The 20,296-nt window shown below is 48.2% G+C and overlaps 1 long non-coding RNA gene across 2 annotated transcripts in view; it reads right to left on the reverse strand.

The window, feature by feature from the left end:
- Window positions 1-19,687, reverse strand: part of LOC144098717 (uncharacterized) — a 158,952-nt gene extending 139,265 nt beyond the window's left edge. Inside the window, exons 1-2 of one of the 2 annotated variants that reach the window (XR_013307226.1) lie at window positions 18,884-19,687; window positions 12,270-12,533 (exon numbers count right to left, since the gene is read on the reverse strand). This is a non-coding gene — a long non-coding RNA (uncharacterized LOC144098717). The remainder of the gene's footprint in view (window positions 1-12,269; window positions 12,534-18,883) is intronic. The other variant, XR_013307227.1, reaches the window with a different exon arrangement.
- Between the last annotated feature and the right edge of the window lie 609 nt (window positions 19,688-20,296).

Consider the following 20,296-nt stretch of genomic DNA (forward strand, 5'->3'; position numbering starts at 1 on the left):
TGTTGATCTAGACGTGGCCGATATCACTTCTAAGAGTCCCAGTAGGAAACTTTATTCTTGCAGCCTTCGTGAACGTTGCACAGGCTAACAGGATGTACAGTGTTTGCCAAAAGTAACCACGCTAGACGGTTTGCTCCTCAGTCGTATATTGAAGTTATTATGCCAGCCCTCAAGTTCTAAATCTTTGTATTGATAAGGAGAACTCTTGTCCTCACCTTCCAAGAACTTTTTGATCTTTAGGGAAGCCGTAAGGGCTCTACTATCCGAATGAGAAGCAAACCATGCAGCCTGGTTACTTTTGACAAAGGCTGTACTTAAGTATGCGGATTTACTTAACGCACATGAAAACAAGTATGAAGGCTAGTTTGGTTAGCCTAGCGGCGAATTAAAGCAATCTAGGTGCATGTACGGGGGAGTTGAAAGTGTTTTCAGTGAAGAAGAAAAAAAAATGCTGTTCATTCGAGAGGAACATATGGATTGAAAGAAAAGTACTGTTAGGGGACATTCATGGATACATAAAGAGGATGAAAAATGTTATATTTGCTGCGTCTCCAAAAAGGTTTTTTTTTTGTATATGTAAGTGATTTTGCCATAATAAAACGCGCAACACAATAAACATTCCTCTATATTTCACGCCCTGTGAAAACTTTCTTTCTCCTAATAAACTCTAACACTTTTTCAGCACTGGAACTCGGCGTGCTAGAGTTTCATGTTGCGATATGGACAACTATGTTTGGCACAGGCTCTGTTTGGTTAACACCTACGATCTCGTGCTCTAAATGTCAACTATAACTACACGGCTTGATTATTCATAGTAGAACTGGAAATGAGAAGCAGAAAATGCTTTACACAAAACCGTCGGGTTTGGTTTTGAACTGTCGCACATAACCGGAAATCATTTCAAAAGTAGAATCTTTGATATCGACCCTTGCAGTACGCGATACGTATGATATACATCTCTTGTTCGCTTTGTGATTAACAAGAAGCATCTGCCCACCCTCTATCTACCGTTTGATGTGCCTAATACATTCCGAATTGATAGAGGATTTCGTAAATACATCATCTCTCTCTCTCTCAGACACAAAGGTGCGCATTCATAGTTTAACGTTATGGCCCCCGTGACATCGCCATCTCCCGCGCTCTTGAGTGGCCCGTGTAGTGTTTCCTTCCGAGTGGTGGTTAGTCTCTCAGCTACGCACGGCAACATATTAGTGCTCTAGCTCTAAGACCACCACTCACCGATTTCGCCCCTGTCTGTCTTGCGCCACCGTTTACGCATCTGTTACCCAAGTGGGCCATCTAGGTGGCCGCCCTAGATGGCAGCTGGGCCTCCTAGGTCACGTGACCTTGTCACGTCATTACAACCTGCCCTCCGGATCATCATCATCATCAATTATTATTCCTTAAAGGCCCCTAAGTGGTGTATTACATAAGGGGGGGGGGAGGGGAGATCGATCGATAACATATATATCAATGCTCAGTAATAGAAAAACGAGAACAGGCACTACAATACAATAATGCAATAACAATACAAAGATACCATAAATTGTAACAACGTAAAATTCAAAAACCGCTAAAACAGACTATAAGCATTATAAGTGCAATGTCATCCAACTGCCCACCGTAGCTGTTGATAGTTCAATTAGTCACTGGTCGTGAGAGGTTGTTCGGGAAAAGCAACCTGGGTCTCACAAGCCCCCACAGGTGGCAGCACTTGCCATCGCAGGGCAGTGGCGCATCGCTTAACCGCTGCACCACTGCGCCAGTAATGGTACGAGAACTACCAGCGATCTATGAAAGTAAAGTAGAGAACCTTGAAAAACCGAGGCTCGCAGCGAAACCGAAGCCGAAGTTAAAATCGAAGTCCTTTTTTTTTGCATTCGGAGATCCATGTGAAGATGCGGATTCAAAGCCAAATCTGACAGGGAACAACAAGGAGAGGAGGACAATTTTCCAGTGCATCTCAAACTCTTGCTTTTATTTTCAGGGTAATATTTTGTGGTTGCTTCTATCTAGGATGGCAAAGTTTTTCGATGTGGACACAACATAATAGTTGACGCGGATTGTGCGTACCACAGTGTAGTCGGTACTTTCTTTTTGAACCTGACCGGCCGAGCTCTGTATTCACAGTCGGGCGACAACGGACGTCAACCCTTTTCTCACCCGGCCAGAAGACAATAAGTATTGGAGTCTTGGCGCAGGCAGTGCACAAGCCCGGCTATCAATTAAATCAATGTTTATTCTCAGCATTCATTCCCAATGCACCAACTCATTAGCTTGGCATGAACTTCAGCCGAACTTTCATTAGGCTGCTCTGCCTTCTATCCCACCAAATTTCCCGTTGCTGTTGACCGTTCGCACCAACAAATCTGAACCCATTGCGAGAAGCCCCAGAAACAGGGAAAAAAAACAAAAAAGTAGAAACGAACGGGTTTCCCGAGCTCGATTCTCATCATTTATTTGTTTCTCTCTTTCGTGTTTAGGGCGGCTCGGGTAGCAACAGAACAGCTTTCATATCAACCGCACGCGTGCGTTTTCTCCGCTATATATACGCACTGGAGGACTCGTTGTCTCTATACCGGTCCAGGCGTCATTTATTGTGCTCTTGCTCGTATATCGAAACCGATTCCCCCAGTTTGGACCCGGTACAAGCGAGCCTCGCTTTAAACGAAACGAGCCGCAGAGGAGTCTGAAAATATGAGGGCAGATAGAAGCGGCCGGAGAGAAAAAGATGACATTCAGGAAGCGAGCCATTGGAGAGCCATGCAAGCTCCAGGGACGGCGACGAGATATGCAGGGATGCAAGACACGGGGGGAAAGAAAAAAAGGGGGCGACGATTTATTGCCTCAGCCATAGCGCTGTGTATATTCGTCGCCTCGCGATATACTCGCATAGCGGCAGTGAACAAGATAAGCAATAGAAATACAAACAAACGATAGATAAACCGAAATGCGATAAACACGAAGAATGGCAAAATATGGCGCTTCGAGGCATCGCGGGCCGCGGTCCGGTGCTGAGGCATCTTTCAAACGATCCGGTCCGAGAAACGGCCTCTGCGAACGGCCGTACAGCGTCGTATAGTGTATATGTACGATTTTTTAAACAAAGCCAAACCCGAATGTTTTAGCCTGGGTCACACGACAGCCGTCTTAGAGCACAAACGTTCGTTCTCCTTCCTCGGAGGGGTACCTTTATAAACACCCAAAAACAAAGCCGCCATAAACCCTTCTGCGCCTCACCACACATACATACACAGGCCGAGTCTGAGGTGGGGGATCGAGAAAACAATGGCTGAAAAAAAAAAAAACGTAACTAGAAGATAGGCAGACATGACCTGGCTGAGCTAAATGGATATGCAGAAGGAGCGATAAAGAAAGAAAGAAAGAAAGAAAGAAAGAAAGAAAGAAAGAAAGAGGACCCATCGCATACCACAGCACAGGATCGGATGCAATAGCAGAAGAGGGTGCGCGGAGAAGCAGGTTATACGGCGCCTTTTTATTGCCCCGTGACCCCGCCTCCTTCCGAACGACGCTGTAGTGGTGCTCCGAGAAGACTAGTGGCCTTTTCCCATCGCTACATGGCTCGTTCTTTAGCCGGAATATCCGTTTTTATTTATTATTTTCGTTTGTGTAACGCAGCTTCGCGTACGTTGTTGTAAAGCGTGAGCGCTTGAGGCCAGCCGACGTCGAACCTGATCGGCGTCCACGCCTTCCAATAGACGGCCTGAGGTATATACCGACACGAGCAAAGGAAGACCCCCCCCCCCTCCCCCCCCCCCCCTCCCCCCCCCCCCCCCCCCTCCCCCCCCCCTCCCCCCCCCCCCCCCCGGTCAAGCTCTCTTGTGCGCGCAATGCGCTATGTGCGAGCGTGGCCATACCTGCAGGAATAGTGAGATCGATGCTGCAAGGAAGGCGTGTGCGCTATGGGCCTTCCGAGAAAGTGTTCCTGGACGTGTTCTCACGCTTCCTGTATGCCTTCGGCTGGCTCCGATGATGCGTGGATTTATACGGCTATCCGCGAAGGAGGACCTGGCTGTTAGTGCGTGTGGGCTGCACACAGTAGTGCTGCTGTTGCTCCCGAAGTCTTCTGCCCGTGGCCATTAAGTGATAGCCTCTGTACGGCGCTGACGAATGAGTCACGCCTTCTTGACGTCTATGCACTCGGGTACAAGAAACAATAGAAAGAAAGGCAGTTGCGGCAGCATTTGTTTTTTTTTTTTCCTGCAACTTCTTGAAGGAGAAGGAGAAGTTAAGGACCGACACTGGGAGAGCAACGCGGAGGTTTTCACGGTCGCGTTGTTTTGTTGCTGAGAACGAGTTAAGCGTTCAATACTCGGCTCTGGAGGTAAACGTGCTGAAGCTTCTCCTAGATGAAGTTCCGTTGCATAGCAAGCAACCTCGAGAGGTTGTTCAATCCAAAAACCCTCTATACCATCGCTCGCAGTGTACAGAGCAGCTTTCGGCATTCGTAAGAAAATATTCTTTTTTTTTTGTTAGCTTATCGAAAGAAGCAGGGTAGGCAGGAGGGAGCCGGTCACAGCGCTTTGAAGAACGGACTACTTGATTACTTGCTCGTGAAACCTAATTAGTGCACACATGTCGGCGTCAGACCGACATGCCTTGTACTGATTCCGTCCGTGTGACAATCCCTTCGTGAGTCAGGGGGCGAATGACTCTATTCTTGGCGGGTTTCGCCTTTTAAATTTGCTTGATGTGTGCGTGAGTGTGTGTGTGTGTGTGTGTGTGTGTGTGTGTGTGTGTGTGTGTGTGTGTGTGTGTGTGTGTGTGTGTGTGTGTGTGTGTGTGTGTGTGTGTGTGTGTGTGTGTGTGTGTGTGTGTGTGTGTGTGCGTGCGTGCGTGTGTGTGTGTGTGTGTGTGTGTTTGCGCGCGCGCGCGAAGTAGCTATTATGAAAGCCATATCCCATGCCATAATTGTCACTCCTACGTCGACTCCGCATTCGCGGAAGTGCAACGTTATCAGGTGAACATCTGGTGAACACAGGTGAACACGCTATCAGGTGAACAGATTAAGTGCTCATAACACCGATGAAATCAATGCCGGGTGGCCATATACACCTCATTCTTTCCTAATCCCCGTTCCCCTTACTGCAGAGCCCGGCTTGCATTCGCTCAACTAGAGGACGTTTGAAACAACCACCCAACAACTCTAAATGAACAGCTCCTCGGTCACTTACCTTTTTCATTGCCGGAATTAAAATGACGCGTTTAAATGAGGGTGTTCGTTTGCTATCACGTGCGGGCGCCGTAAGATTACCGAAATATCAGAACTGGTACGAAGACAAAACTAGCTCTGTTGGTTGTAGTACTGCGCTGAACCGCGTTGGAGAGTCTGCTGCCGCACCCGTACGACACAGGCAGCAACACCTCTTTCACTCGCGAGCCGCGAGTACGCGTTCGGTGGAGTTCAGGAAAGGGAGGGGGGGGGGGGGGGGGGAACGAGCGCGGCAACGCGGCGGCGGCGGCGGCCATCTTTGCTCCTCCCTAGGGCGACGGCTTCCTTTTCTTGCCGAGCGGTCGCTCGGCGGCTCGAGATACGTGACCGGAATGACACCGCGCCCGTTGCTCGGCATGCCTCGCTGCCGCAGCAGCAGCAGCAGCAGCAGCTATCGACTGGCGCGCCAGCCGCCGCCGCCTCCGCTGCTACTCGGCGCTATACAGCGCGCTTTCAGCGCTTTCCCTTGCTGCCGCCGCCGCCGTGGGCCACTCGGTACGGAAGAAGCCAAGCGCAATGTCGTTCTTACTCCACCGGAAGCTCCACGAGGCAGTAAAGAGACGTTTAGCTGGACGCTGTACAAATAATTGCGCTAATTCATTGCTGCGGTCGAAGAAGCGGAGCCTTGTTCTGTAATGCGGGAGTGTCAGTGGATTCCAGTGCGAGCTCAGTTTAGCTTAGGAGTGCGCGCTGCCAGTTTAGTTCGTCTATTTGAATCCTTGAAAGTAGTCGTGCTGGAAAACGAACAAATTCATAGAGCGTTCACGGGGGCGTGGTCACCGTACCAAGTACTTACACGTGTCTGGCAACAACAAAAATAACCCGGAAGAAAGCAAAGAAAAAACTGAATCTTAAACACCAGAAATTAAGTCAAAAACAGCCCTTCCGACTAGATAGCATATAGGCCATGCTTATGCATTTTAATCCTTCATGTGCTTTCAAACAGCCCAGTTTGAATAATAATAATAATAATAATAATAATAATAATAATAATAATAATAATAATAATAATAATAATAATAATAATAATAATAATTGGTTTTTGGGGAAAGGAAATGGCGCAGTATCTGTCTCATATATCGTTCGATACCTGAACCGCGCCGTAAGGGAAGGGATAAAGGAGGGAGTGAAAGAAGAAAGGAAGAAAAAGGTGCCGTAGTGGAGGGTTCCGACATAATTTGGGCCACCTGGGGATCTTTAACGTGCACTGACATCACAGAGCACACGGGCGCCTTAGCGCTTTGCCTCCATCAAAACGCAGCCGCCGCGGTCGTGTTCGAACCCGGGAACTCTGGATCAGTAGCCGACGGCCCTAACCACTAAGCCACTGCGGCGGGTCCCAGTTTGAAGCTTAACTCCGATCTCGTCTATTACTTGTACTTGTGGTGATTACGGGCGCTTCGAACGCCTCGAAGTGTTGAAGGTTTTGCGACAGTTATGCATGCAGGGACAATGGAGGTCTCGAGTCACATTTCAGTATATGCCGTGTAAAGTCTGCACTATGCGCGTGTAAAATTATTTTGCGCCGCTGCCTTGCTGCAGCCGCTGCCGTCTTCTAGTCATGAAATAGACTTTCCCAAGTGTCGCTAGCAAGCTGTCGGATACGCCAGTGGCTAAATACGCTCCTTCGCTTCCCTGTTGACGGAACGAACCCAAAGCTGCCCATAGCAAGCACCGCCATCTTAATTCCGCTCGTGCTTTTAGATTTATTTTTTTAAAAATGCTCCTAAAAAGTCTAGTTTTATTTCTGACAGTGCTCGCAAACCTCCCCAACAACGCTGAACGAGCATCCAAAGATTTTATGCATTGCTTCGTACCACACATAGGCTGACATGACCACGTTTGTCGATGCTTAACATCATCTCCTCTCAAAGGTCTTAGCGATCTGGTATTCGAAAACAAGTTTTATAACCACGGAAAAGACAAACATAACCAGACTTATCACTTTTGGTTTGTTCTCACCCAGTCCTTTGCAGTATATACCGCCGCGATGGCTGAGTGGTTATGGCGCTTGGCTGCTGACCCGAAAGACGCGGGTTCGATTCCGGCAGCGGCGGTCGAATTTCCACGGAGGCAAAATTCCGGAGGCCCGCGTACTGTGTGATGTCAGTGCACGTTAAAGAACCCCAGGTGGTCGAAATTTCCGGGGCCCTCCACAACGGTGTCCCTCATAGCCTTCATAGTCTAAGTACTTTGGGACGTTAAGCCCCCATAAACCTAAAACAGTATCACATCTTTTATTCTTGTTAGCTCTGCACCATGGTAAAGTATTACACTTTTCTGTGTCATCTTATGTGACTACAGTGGGTGGCACGTGCCATTTATTCGTTTTTCTTCTTATTGCTGCAGCTACTTTTCGTGGCTGTAGTGCCATAACATTAGCCTTCTACAGTTCCCCACCCACATCCCCTTTGTGTGAATCCTATGTGCCTTTAATGTGCGTGCAAATTAAATAATGAATGATTAAATTAAAAAAAAATACACGCTTCATTATTAACCGTCTACTTAAACGCATACCAGAGGCCAGCACTGGTGCAAGCCTGGGCAAGCTTTCAACAGGCATCGATATTCGATGTAGGAGGCTGTCTTTTGTGGGAAAATGCAACTGCGGATGCTTGTAGTACATGAGTAAGCACTGCCAGCGGAAAATTTGCGAGAGAACATCCAGCCGGAGATCCATGCGTCGTCTCCTTGTGTCCTGTCTGCCGACCTCAGGAATATGCACAGTAGGCTTCAACGCTGTTTGGGCGCCGAATAAAAGCAGGCCTTGCAAGTACTGTAATTGTTTCCTACTCCTGACGAATGCGGGGAATATCTTTGTTTTGTTTAATTTTGGCTGCCTTCATGTTTTAAGCTGATAATTTTTGCTGGCGTGCCTGGGGAGGGGCAGTTTGGATATCCCTAGAGTTCGTTCAAATTTGAGGTTGTAAACGTGGAGCAAGGAGTCGGGTTGCTGCTTACTCAAAGGCACAAATGGAGGCTGCTGTTGTGAGGACGTCCAGACATGTTATAGAATCATTTGGGACACACGCAACGATTTTGTCGTAATATTATCGAAGAGAAAAAAGAAAAATTCCCTTCCTTTGATTAATGGTAGTGAAATCCGCTTCGTTCGTATGGTCCTCCAGCACTTATCGGCGTTTCATTAGGCAGAACTGCAGCTAAGAATATTGAACAGAAGTTCGAACCCTATCACTTACGTTCCTTTGTGCCAGCACTACAAATTTAACAATAGTTAAATTTTCTTTCCACGAAAAGATGTCTAAACGCTCGAAATTTGTTCAGCGAATGACAGACGATAATCTCGGTTCCACTTAGACTGAGCGGGAGCTCGTCATGAATTATCTATAGTCGGAAGTTTTGACTGGCCAAGGCGACAACAATTAGACGATTTTGTGCTTCGACTCTCTTCCGGCGTCTAATTGGACTGCGGCAGTCCGTTCTCCGAAAAGCGTATTCTGGACGCTCCTCTCCCGCTTCCCTTCCCTACACCGCTTGCGATCCGCACCTGCCCTTTTTCTCTGAGCAGCAGTCCCCTCTCGCTCGCTTGACCGTCCCTTCTCGCGGCGCACAGACATGCAACGCAACGCCCATGGAATCGAACTCGCTTGGCCTTATCCCTTATACCTAACTTTATTGATTTCTCTTTCATTCGCTTTTCTAGAGACTTAGCTTAGCGGTCAACGCTTCCCGGCCAGCTACGCTGTGCCAGTACTTGCATCACATAGCCGGCCAGTGTGTTCTCTCTGGTCATGCCAGGTGTTGCGTCAATACACGGCCGTGCATGCGTGAACCGCAGGACTACTCCGCCAGGAGATCCAGGCACGCGAGGGCTGGGAGTGTTTCTCCGTCCTACAGGCGGTCCTCGCGTGGCCGTCTCATGCGATGCGATGCGTGCTCGGCGGCCAGATGGATTCCGAAGGCCGGGTTTCCTTATCGGATCAGTCCCGGCGGTGTTCCTTGATGCCCGCACGAAGCAGCCTGCCACTCCTCCTTTCCCGGCCGCTTCGTTTTCGTTGGGTGTACAACACGCACTCGAGAAAGCCGGGCGGCTGTAATGGTGGCTTCTGAAGCTGCGAGCCTTGTGCTCCGCCGTAGCACCCATTAATGCACCGCGACTTCGCGAAATCGTCGTAAAAAAAAAAATATATGGTAAAAGGGGTCGGCCTCGTTTGTCATTTCTTTCTCCGATTCCTTTCTTCTGTTTTACTTGTCATTCCGTCTCGTGGAAGAAACAAGCTCCTCTCCTTCACACAGATATCGTCCGAGTCGGGGAACCGGTAGCTTTCAGTACGGCGAAGGAAGGGATCGTCCCGCGTCGGCAATATGGCAGCGGCTTGCATGCGAGGAGCCCCCAAGCAGCACTGGTCGTTTCGGCCTCGGCCATCGTTGCTGTCGCATCCACGCACGCAGCCGGCCTCCAAGCACGGGTCGCCGTGTGTTCTTTTCTTCTTCTTCTTCTTCTCCTCAAGTATTTCTTTCTTCCACTTCTTCTTTCTTTGTCTCAGGCCAATCTTGCGGCCAGCTTTCTTCTCGTCTCCTCTCTCCTTCGCATGTCGTCGAGGGATTCGCGAGTCCCTGCGCCTTATCGGACAGCCGCATCGCAGCAGCGGCTCGGTCGCATCCGCCGCCGCCGACGCGCCTGAGCGGCAGATGTCTTTGTGCGTGCGCGCGCGCGGCGTTCCCGGCGCTCAGGTCTGGCGCGGTGTTTGTTTCCTGTGCGCCGGTTGTTCCTGCTACGCCTCCGCCACGCCCCGAGGCTTTTTCCTTCATTTGGCCTCCTCGTCTCCTCTCTCGCCATTGTCCTTGCCACGAGTTCCTCATTACGGTCCGCACTTGATTTCCTCTCCTTCGCGGCCAAACGAGCAGGCACGCCAAGGTGAAGGGGCTCCTCGCCGGTAGGGCATGCAAGGGTGGCTGAAACGCTGCGCAGTCCTCCCAGGCACGCGTAACGTTACGACGGCTTTCTCAGGGAGCTCTGCCGTGCTTATGCCATGATCTGTGCCCTGACAGCTAAATGCTAAAGGCATTCCTGATTCTTGAATAAATTAAAAATTAATAATTTGCTTGGTGTAGGTGTCAGACGTCTGGCAAAATAGTGCCCCGAAGTTTTGATACGAAGCTGCTTTCCGCCTGAAGGGCAACATATGAGGACTTACTGATGACAGGGAAATTTGTTTGCGCCAAAGTTTCGGCATCTCCTCAAAGCTACAGTGTCCACATTTTATCTTAATGTGTTGCAGGTTGATGACGAGTCACAATCATTAAAGTCTCATACGACGCTGATCAATAATATATCTTGTTTTCTCTATTCGCTGAGTGGTAATACTGACAGGTGAATAATGTTGGCTAATGAAAGTGAGATTGGGAACCATTGGCACCGATCCTAACAAGTATAGCACTAGAGCTCCAAATTAGCTGTGTTCTTATTTCGTTACGTCCAGTTTTTAATTTACTTCCTTTATTTCTTCTTTCTCTATTTCATTCGTTTCTTTACTCCCTTCTCACTTTTTTAAATATTTGGCTGGGATGAAAGCACCACGGTGTCTAACATATAAAAATGATCACACAACGCATTCTTTTTGAATAAGCAGCACATACAAATCTCCAGCGAAACTATTATGATTACATTAGTGCAGATATGAAAGATAGGAAAGAAATCATGTGTTTAGAACATAAGAAACAAATTTTCTTTCAATCTGCATGATGGGGAGACATTCTTCAACCACTCTTTGAAGAGTTTGTTAAAAAAAGTCGTTAGACGAATTGTGAATGAAGAGAAAAGTATACTTCTCAATCATCGACTGCTGCATTGTAACAAAGTGTTCCCTTTCATACGACTTGTACTTCTACACGGAGAAAAAGCACTAATTATTAATTAAATGTTGAAGGCTCATTTCAACTTATTCTCAAAACTTATTCTCAAGCCTGAGTTGTTTCGTAGCATGCTGTCTATGGAAACAAGAGAAGATAAATAGCGACTATAGTGAACTTATTATCGCTATTCAATTTCTCCTTTCTGAAACAGTTGTCACGACACGCCTCATGCATGTAAACAGGTGCGGTACTTTGGTACCGTTCACGTGCAACAAAATAATAGCTGACGGTGGACGTGTTTCGCACTTGTGTCCAAAGCCTGGTGTGCGTCAGCTCTTTGTAAGTCTAAAGTAAATCTTTTAGTGTGACCCATCTCAAACGGTGCGAAATACTCGGGCACGATATGGTAATCGACGAAGGTTTGTTCTTTAGCTTAAAAAGACATATGCGGAATTCAAGACAATCCCTAATTGTTAAATTTTTTTCCATGGTGCCGCATTAATCTTTGTCGAAAATGGCAATCCTTAGAAGCACGTATGCTATTCGGTTTTCATTATGGTTTCCCACACTCTGCCCAAGAAGTAATACACTTACGCAATACGAAAAACGAAGTAAGAAAATTCAGAAAGCAGCTGGACTGCTGGATCGAAAAAGTGAGCTGGAGCTGCTCTGAACAGTAGGGAGAGGCTGTGAATACGCGCGCAAGTATACGCACGCTGATGTTTAGTCCGCACGTTGAGAAGCGGAACAACTGTTTATCATTACATGGCTGATGCCGGTTGTCCAGTCCAAAATATTTTCCCACCGGACCTGATAAAGCCTATTGCGCGGTTCTGCCAGTTCTGCTAGTGCATGGGGCACTAGCCTTTCCGACTAAAGCCCCTAATTTCCGACAGGCCATTTCAAAAAGTGTCTTTTTTTCTCTCCTCAAACCGCACAACTGGACGCGTCAATCACTTCAGGGGCTGCCATCGTACGCTTGCTCAAACTTTTTCCGGAAAATACCTGGAGAAACCAGAGGCGCGACTACAACGTTCCCGCGCATTCCTCTATGCGCACTGCGCTTGACAGCTCAATAAGTCGCTCGGGAAAACGAACCGAATAGCAAGAACGAGAGGGAACTGAAATTCTTCACCCTTCCTTGACCTCAGCGTGTACCCCCTCCACACTCGCCGGCTGTCTGCAAGGCACTCCGCATCGGCGACAAAACATATCTCACCTCTTCCGATTCCGCACCGCGTTGTCTCCTCACGTAGCAAAACGACTGCTCGATCCCGGATGCCTGCAGCGTCGATGTCGAGTCGCGCGCGCGCTCCGGAGGAACTCGGTGTGGTCGGTGACCGGCGAGGCCTCCGCCGTGGTCACCGCATGTGCGGCCACTGGCCGGTGTGCAGGAGGCTGCGACGTCTCCGACCGAGCATCTTCTGCTACCGCCGACGGCGCAAGGCCCGGGCGCAATCGAAGAAGAGTCGACGACGCCCGCCTGCGTGGGAAGAGAGCGCTGGCCGCATACCAATGCTTTCTTCCCAGGGGGTATACGCCTCGGCCGCTTGCTTTTTGCCGCGCGCGCCTCGAAAACAAGCGCCGGGAATTCTGCTCCGTGTGTCCATTGCTCGGTTTCTTTCGCCGTACGTCGTGGGTTCATTCACAGCGTGGTTACTACGGGAGATGTTGATCACTGGCGGTATACGCGGTAATAAAGAGTATACGTGGATGCGATAAAGATGGTGGCGGATAATCTTTTGCTATGAGAGAGGAATTACTCAGTGGGGTGGGGGGGGGGGGGGCTGCACCCAAACGCAGTCATACGGCTACAAAGGAAAGTTATACAGCTTCCACAGAAACATCGCAGTTAAAGAAAAATTGGTTCGAACCCGGGACCACCACTTCATCGTAGTAGTCGCTCTACCAAATGAGCTAACCGGGACGGCTAGCAGATGGCAGGACAGATGGTATTCGCTCTCTACCTGACTTGGAGTGTTCTGTTTTCTAAAGGGGATTTTGGTTCCTAAAAGCAATCCGAAGAAATGCGCTGCTGAAGCTGCTGGTCCCTCTGAAGCTGCTGGTCCTGCAAGGTTGTTTGCTGGTGACGAAAACCGCGCAGTAAAATTTTTTATTAGGTGTAGGAGAATGTTAGCCGTATCGCTTTCGGTGACCTGTTGCAGCTGGCTCCGTGGATGACATTCCGCGTGAAAAAAGAAGAGAAATAATTGTGTAGCCTACAATGGAAGCGAGTTCCCGCCATTTATGCATATTTCATGACTTCAACCATTTTCTTCGTTTTTGAGAACGCCGGACGCACCTCTCATCAAGGACACACAGCGTATTCCTGCCCGCTTTTTTGGCCGATATATCAGTGACACGGGCCAGGGCCTCATTAAGCCGGGCTTCAGAGCATTGAGGCCTACGCCTACCACCCTCCTACGCTGCCAATGAGGCAGATATATCGAAGGTACGTTGATAACTTTTGTGCAGTTGACAGCGCAGGTAATGCATTATCCGACTCGGCAGGGTTTCTTGCTAGTCCCCGCTACTTTGACCACTCCTTCTTTTTGTCTATTGGTTATGGTAGTTATCGACCCGCCGCGGTGGCTGAGTGGTTAGGGCACTCGGCTACAGAGTCGGAGGACTAGGGTTCAAAACCGACCGGGGCGGCTCCGTTTTGACAGAGGCGGAACGCAATAGGCGCCCGTGTGCTGCGCGATGCTAGCGTAAGTTAAAAAACCCCATGGCGGTCTCAATTAATCCAGAGTCCTTCACTGCGGCGTCCCTAATAGCCCGTGTATCACTTCGGGACGTTAAGACTTACAATTTGATATTTCTTGTTTATTGTAGTTATTAATAATAGCAGTAAAAAAAGCCAGGAACATGTGCTTCAGATGAAGTCATGCTTACTAACCACCGCTTAATATGTGTAGTCCTGTTAGAACCTTTGGATCAGCTACCTACGTAGACCTTTGACGCCTTGACGAATAGAAGCATCAGAGTTCCTATTCTGTGTCGCCTTCTCATTGGTACTGGAAGTAAAGGCACGCAGTACAAAAAGAAGGAAACAAAATAAAAGAGCGATAGATATAACATGAAACATTAAGAAATTGTTGCATGGTCTCTACGTGGAATTCCCGACAACCTAAATGTTTATTATAACACTCGAGCAGACACCACATTTTTACACATTTTTAGGCCCCCTGCAGGTAATGAATGCTTCGTAACGTAAACGATTTGCTACGTTGAAATCTTATTAAGGTTGTGCATTGGTGTTCATGCTACTCACTATGCTTTCGGTTATTTTTATTTTGTTGTGCCACTATGTAGCCGAGGTAGCGATCGTCTTGAATTAAAAAAAAAACCATATTACAAATTGTCGTCCTTGCCACACTGCGATCACTGCGCCCTTTATGCACATATCAATGTCAACCCACTTAGTCTGCAAAAAAAAAATGTTCGATAATGTAGAAGTCAAACTCCATAGCTTCCTCGCAAGATTTCTTGACCACACTGATATGCAAGGACATCTTTCAAGCTTCGGTGTCAAACGGACATACATACACCATGTAGAAATCTAGGCTGCACATGTGTTGAATTTGTGAACACATGTGCTTTATTGAATTTGTGTTGAATTTGTCAGCATTTCTCATACTGTTTAAACTCTTTATTGGCTCTGCGCTAGTTAAAATTTCTGAAGACAGTAACCAAGTAGTCTCAATAAAAAACCTTGGCTCTTTAAATTCTCCTACGCTTTTTAATAGCCGGCTCCATTGCTGGAGTCCACATCTTAATTTTCCCTATCAAATATAATATCCTCTCTCTCTCTCTCTCTTTCTCTTGCTTTCTTCCAACATCGGTGCACCGGAAGTGGCGCGAGTTTCACACACGCCGCACCGAAGACTTCACGAAGTTTCGTGCAGTGTTACCAAACAGATCCCCGCTGCGGCGGAAGTCGCTTATTTCTCCCGTGCCTCAGGCTCGCAAGTGCCCATCAGCAGCTCAGGCAACAACAGCAGCAACGGTAGCATCTGCACTGTCAACCAGCGGCAGCTTTCTCCTTCCAGGTTATTGGTAACTCCCGCGGGGCCAATGTTCTCGCGCTCTTCCTCCGGCGGTGCTGACGCCGCGCTGTTTAGTTGCCTCCACCACCGCCGTGCGGCGCGGCTGTTGCGGCAGCCCCGGAGACAATACGCCCGATAAGGGTTCGCGTTCGCACGCACCGGCCATCTGTCCATTAATTACACGCGACGCCGACATGGGGGGCACCCTGGCCCCTTCTTACAACTCCACCCTCCCACCCCCATTTCTCCCTCCATCTCTCCTGCACCCCTCCAGGCTACCTTTCCGCGCCGGTAGTTGACGCGATTCTCTGATCCCGATCTCTGATATTGCCCACTCTCTCCTTTTTTTCTTTTCTCCATCAACCTTTCCACTCCCGTCTCCCACTTCGCTTTCTTTTTTCGCAGAGCAGCCGCATCCTGCTTTACTCTTCGCTCATTTCATGGCTATTCGTTTTTTTTTTCTTCTTTCTTTTCATATTCGTAGATCCCGCAGCTTGTTTCAACGACGTCGTCGCAGTGTTGTGGCGTGTGCGTTGGTTCTCGTGCGCTGCCATTGAAACGAGCGCCGTTTCGTTCTTCTTACGGTCGCCGACTTCGCTTGTTTGTTTGCTTGTTTGTGTTTGTTTCGTCGTACCCGACTGCGCGACCCCGCTGTGTGTGACCCGCGGGGCTACTGCGTGTTCTCGTCGAATGTCCGGTTGCGCCGAGTGTTGTTTGTGCGTCGTGGCCAGACGGCGCCAGACAATCGCCTCGGCCTCAAATCTCGTCGGGACGTTTGTTTTCCACGAGGGCCGGCCCTGGCCGGAAGCTGGAATGGACGGCGAAGAATATTTGGACTCTGTCTGCGAAATGACGTTGTTGTGCCGCTGGGGCCTCGACGGTCGTGGAAACCATTCCATGGCGTCTCTGTTTTGCCTGTTAGATTATTCTTTTTTCACCGTAATTATTATTTAATTTCGCTGCCATAATCGACGTGGTTTTGTCCCGGACTATGGTTACGCAATTAGTGCCTGCGTAATGAGGCGCGTTCGTTTCTTACAAGCAACAGTGCGTCACTGATGTTTTCCCGGACGCTGCGTCTTCCCTCTTCTTGCGTTCATTCAGACGGTCTTCGCTCTGCACTAATCACAGCTGCCTGAATAACCGCGATAACGTGGTGTTTCCGCATCATGCGAGGCTGAAGAAGATGCGAGTAACTAACAAAACAAGATGCGTAATGTAAATCTTTAAGGGAAATTGAGTTTGTTCTTGTCTGACCGAACACGTACTGCGTCACAGCATACTGAAAAAAAAAAAAATTGCGCAGCAATATTGCAATAAATCAGTGAGTTTTTGGAAAAAACAGGGAAAGAATCGTTGCCTGAGATCTTGAAAAGCTAGGCAACATTAATTCCAGGGCTAAAACAAAAACTTTTTCCCATATTGCGTGTTCCAGCACGCCTTAGGGATCTTCTTGACTCAACTCACTTCGCATGGCCGGCCGGGAGGCAAATGTGATGAAAGTCTTAAGTTTTCAACTTTGTAGGAGCAGATCGCGTCTGTTTTCATGTTTTGCGTGTGTGTGCTCACTGAATATAAAGAAAAACACGCTAATGCTCCGGCTAGCTACTACCCCACTACATTTAGAGCGCAGCTGTTAGACGCCCATTTTTAGCTTGCGCGTCGTCGTCTGGCGCTTAAGCCACACGCTTACATATCTGTCTCACGCGCGTCGTCGTCTTGCGTCTGTGACAGATTTGCGATTTGATCATTCCGTAATTCGGCCCCCTGACATATCCGCGGAGTGCTAACAAACAAGTAGTAGTCAGGCAAGCGATATGCCACGTTTTTGCAATAATTTTAATCTGAAAATGTTATCTTATAAAATGCTCCTTGTTCTGAACACACATAAACGTACCATAGACAATACGAAACACAGCTGCGAAAATATTTTGTTGGAATATGTTGTATGTCTGCTTATAGATAGCTGAGGGCCTGCGTAACAACTTCCATGTTTTCTTTCTTTATTCTGCGGATTGAACAAGACTGTTAATTACTGTCAATGCGCATATGTGCAAAAACTATTTTTTCATTTGAAGATGGCTATTTTATGTGTGACTGGTTTTATATTTCCTGTAACTACTGCATCTAACGGTTTCCTTGACTCAGTCAAGCTGCATAGGTAGCATTTTACATGGAGACCCTCTACCTAAATCTGAAAAATAAACTTGTTCACATATACTAAACATCGCACAATAAATTGAGCGTTCCGCAACTAGCAATTATAAATGTCGTGCAAACCTTGCCAAAAAATATCGTTTTCCAGAGTGCGAAAAGCGCTTGTACAGCAAGTGCAAGTATTCACTAAGTTCACAATTCAAGCACTATATATGTTTATGCAACATTCCAATAATTCTCTTTCGACAAGTTAAACCTTGAATATAATCCTGCATGAGAATAATCATGCGAATCTGGTTAACGGGATGACCATTAGTCAAGTAGCTTCAAATTTTCATACGACACATGGATGTGAGCGGTGTGTTTAGGCTTTATTTAATGGTAATTATTAAAAATAATTGTGCTGTTATTCATTTCCTTTACCTGCTCGGGGCACCGAGAGCGTAATGAAAGCGAGTGGAAAAGGATATACACATCCGCTGGTCATTCACACACGAAGTAAAGATAACGTAAGTGCGTTAAAGGAAATAGTTATCGCTCGGAAATGTTTTAAAGGTTCCAGGTAGCCTTTCAAAACAACATAATTCGCTACACGTTTCTACTCCCTGGCTGTTCCAGGAAGGAAGAATTATTAGAAAGGCTAATACATACAGTGTCTGATCGCTACTTCCTCACGCGACTGATGCGGTAGGGCATATAGGATGAATCAGAAAGAGTTCGCGTTTTGCATGACAAATTTTGTGATAAATATCGCAGGAGATAAGTACCCTAGACAATGTTAGCTTTAACTCTATAGTTAGAAATGTACGCGACACCCTGCTTTGTTGAGGAGGTTGGGTTCGTTAGAAAGAATGCAACGAACGTGGCATTCGTTCAGTTTTCATTTAACGGGAAAAATGAAGTGGATGGTTTGGTTTGGTTTATGGGGGTTTAACGTCCCAAAGCGACTCAGGCTATGAGGGACGCCGTAGTGAAGGACTCCGGAAATTTCGACCACCTGGGGTTCTTTTACGTGCACTGACATCGCACAGCACACGGGCCTCTAGAATTTCGCCTCCATCGAAATTCGACCGCCGCGGCCGGGATCGAACCCGCGTCTTTCGGGCCGGCAGCCGAGCGCCGTAACCACTCAGCCACCGCGGCGGCTTGAAGTGGATGGATATCATGCCGACCATGTACACACTAGCATTTTACCAAATAAAAGAGTCGTTTAGGGGGAAGCACCGTAATGATACTGTAATTGGTCGGATACACAATCGTCGCTGTAATATCGGCGTAATCGTCATGATAATCAAATATAGCAGGCACAGAAAGTGCGCAAACCAGCCACAGTTTATTAGAAAACATCCTGCAAAACTCTAACATGCAGTCCATGTTTAGTAGTACACAGGGCATTTTAGAGAGAACTGAGATTAAGAAGCGTAAAGGATTGGGCAAGTTGGTCAGACATGCTTAACGGAATAATGGCGCAGATCAAGTGACAGGACAGCAGGAGGAGTATGTATAAATTCGGCATATTGGCAGCCAAACAATAAAGTTTTAAGTTGGCGCTTGTGTGTGTTTGTACTCTCCTGCTGTCCTGTCACTTGATTTGCGCCATTATTCCGTTAGAGAGAACTGTACTTACCTAAACCTCGTCAGCAGTGTCTCCACTATTTTGTTTCTGCAAACTCCGCCTACGGCATCTTCTTGCGATGACTGTGACCAGAGTTGTCACAACTCTAATTATGCCCTGCAGTCAATGCGTCCAGAATACCACGGCGTTCTCATTTTAACGAATGTTTTCTTGTCCCCCAACGCTATTAGTCCAACGCTGAGCAAGCTCCATGTATCGATCGAAACTCCGTCTTCGATCTTCTCCGCACATCGGTGCTTCCAACGTCCAAACGCAGATCAATGCAAACATTGGAGCACGAGAAAGAGAACACATTGGCACTGGAATTTAGACACATCCTTTTGTTGTTCCGGAATGCACCGTTAATTCCATACGTCACGCGAACACAGATTCTACCGCCTTTCACACCCACGAGAAACACGTCGAAGCGTCTAATCCCGCTTAATCCGAATTTCCGCATCACAAGTGCGCACTCACACACTCACACGGCTTCGCTGAACCACCGGCTTCCCTGGTGTCCCAGGACTCCATTCAGAGAAACGTAACGTCTTGGGCTGGGTGCACCGTAGTAGCAACGAAGTTTTCAGCAGACTTGCAGCACATACAGAGCCTATCCACTCATGAGCATTGGTGGCGCAGACTCCGGCTTCTTCCACCGTTATCCAAAATACCCAGCACTCGAGTGCAGCGTCGCCATTAACGCCGTAGCCCGTCGGGTCCACCCAGAAGGCGAGGCTTCGTGGACACTACGGGACACCACGAGCGCTCCGCCACCGGCGCTGTTCCGTCTCGCGAGACGCGCCTCGTTCGAGTGAAACGCCGTGTTTGTCCGCATCGTTTCGTGCTCAGCGCACACGTTTAATAAGCACCGCTGGCCGTTGAATTCATGAATGGACTTTGCATAATAGATTCCGCCGTTCCATGGGCATGCGGGCCGAATCGAAAAGCGGCTCTGCGGCAGCTGCCCTTGCTTATCTCGCGGCGAGCGAGCGAGCTGGCGCATATTTTGTGCTTCCCGCCGCGTTCGCCCGCGGCAGGTTCCGTCATTGCTATCGCGCGTCTCGATCGGGCGCCATTCATAACCGCCGCTACCCCGCGGCGCGTGTCTAAACGCGCAAGGGCGCTCTCTTACTGTGTGAGCCTGTGTTTATGCAAGCACTACTACCTGCTACGAACGTGCTCGCGATGAGGCGCGCCTGTATGCTGCGAGCGAGCAATTAGGCTCGCTCATATCTCTCCGGATTCATTAGTAGTACTTTCTTCGAACGGTTTTCGCTTTCCTGTCAGCCTTGCCCTTGGCTTTGGTTGAGTAGACGCATTTGCGGCTCTCCGTTAAGTTGGCGGGCTTTCCGAGATCGAGGAAGCGGCGTTGGAGAGCGGCGAGAAGGTCGTATAGTCACTCCTTAATTTTTACGAAAGTTTGTT

This window comes from Amblyomma americanum, chromosome 7, assembly GCF_052857255.1.
Source record: "Amblyomma americanum isolate KBUSLIRL-KWMA chromosome 7, ASM5285725v1, whole genome shotgun sequence".
Taxonomy (NCBI): Eukaryota; Metazoa; Arthropoda; class Arachnida; order Ixodida; family Ixodidae; genus Amblyomma; species Amblyomma americanum.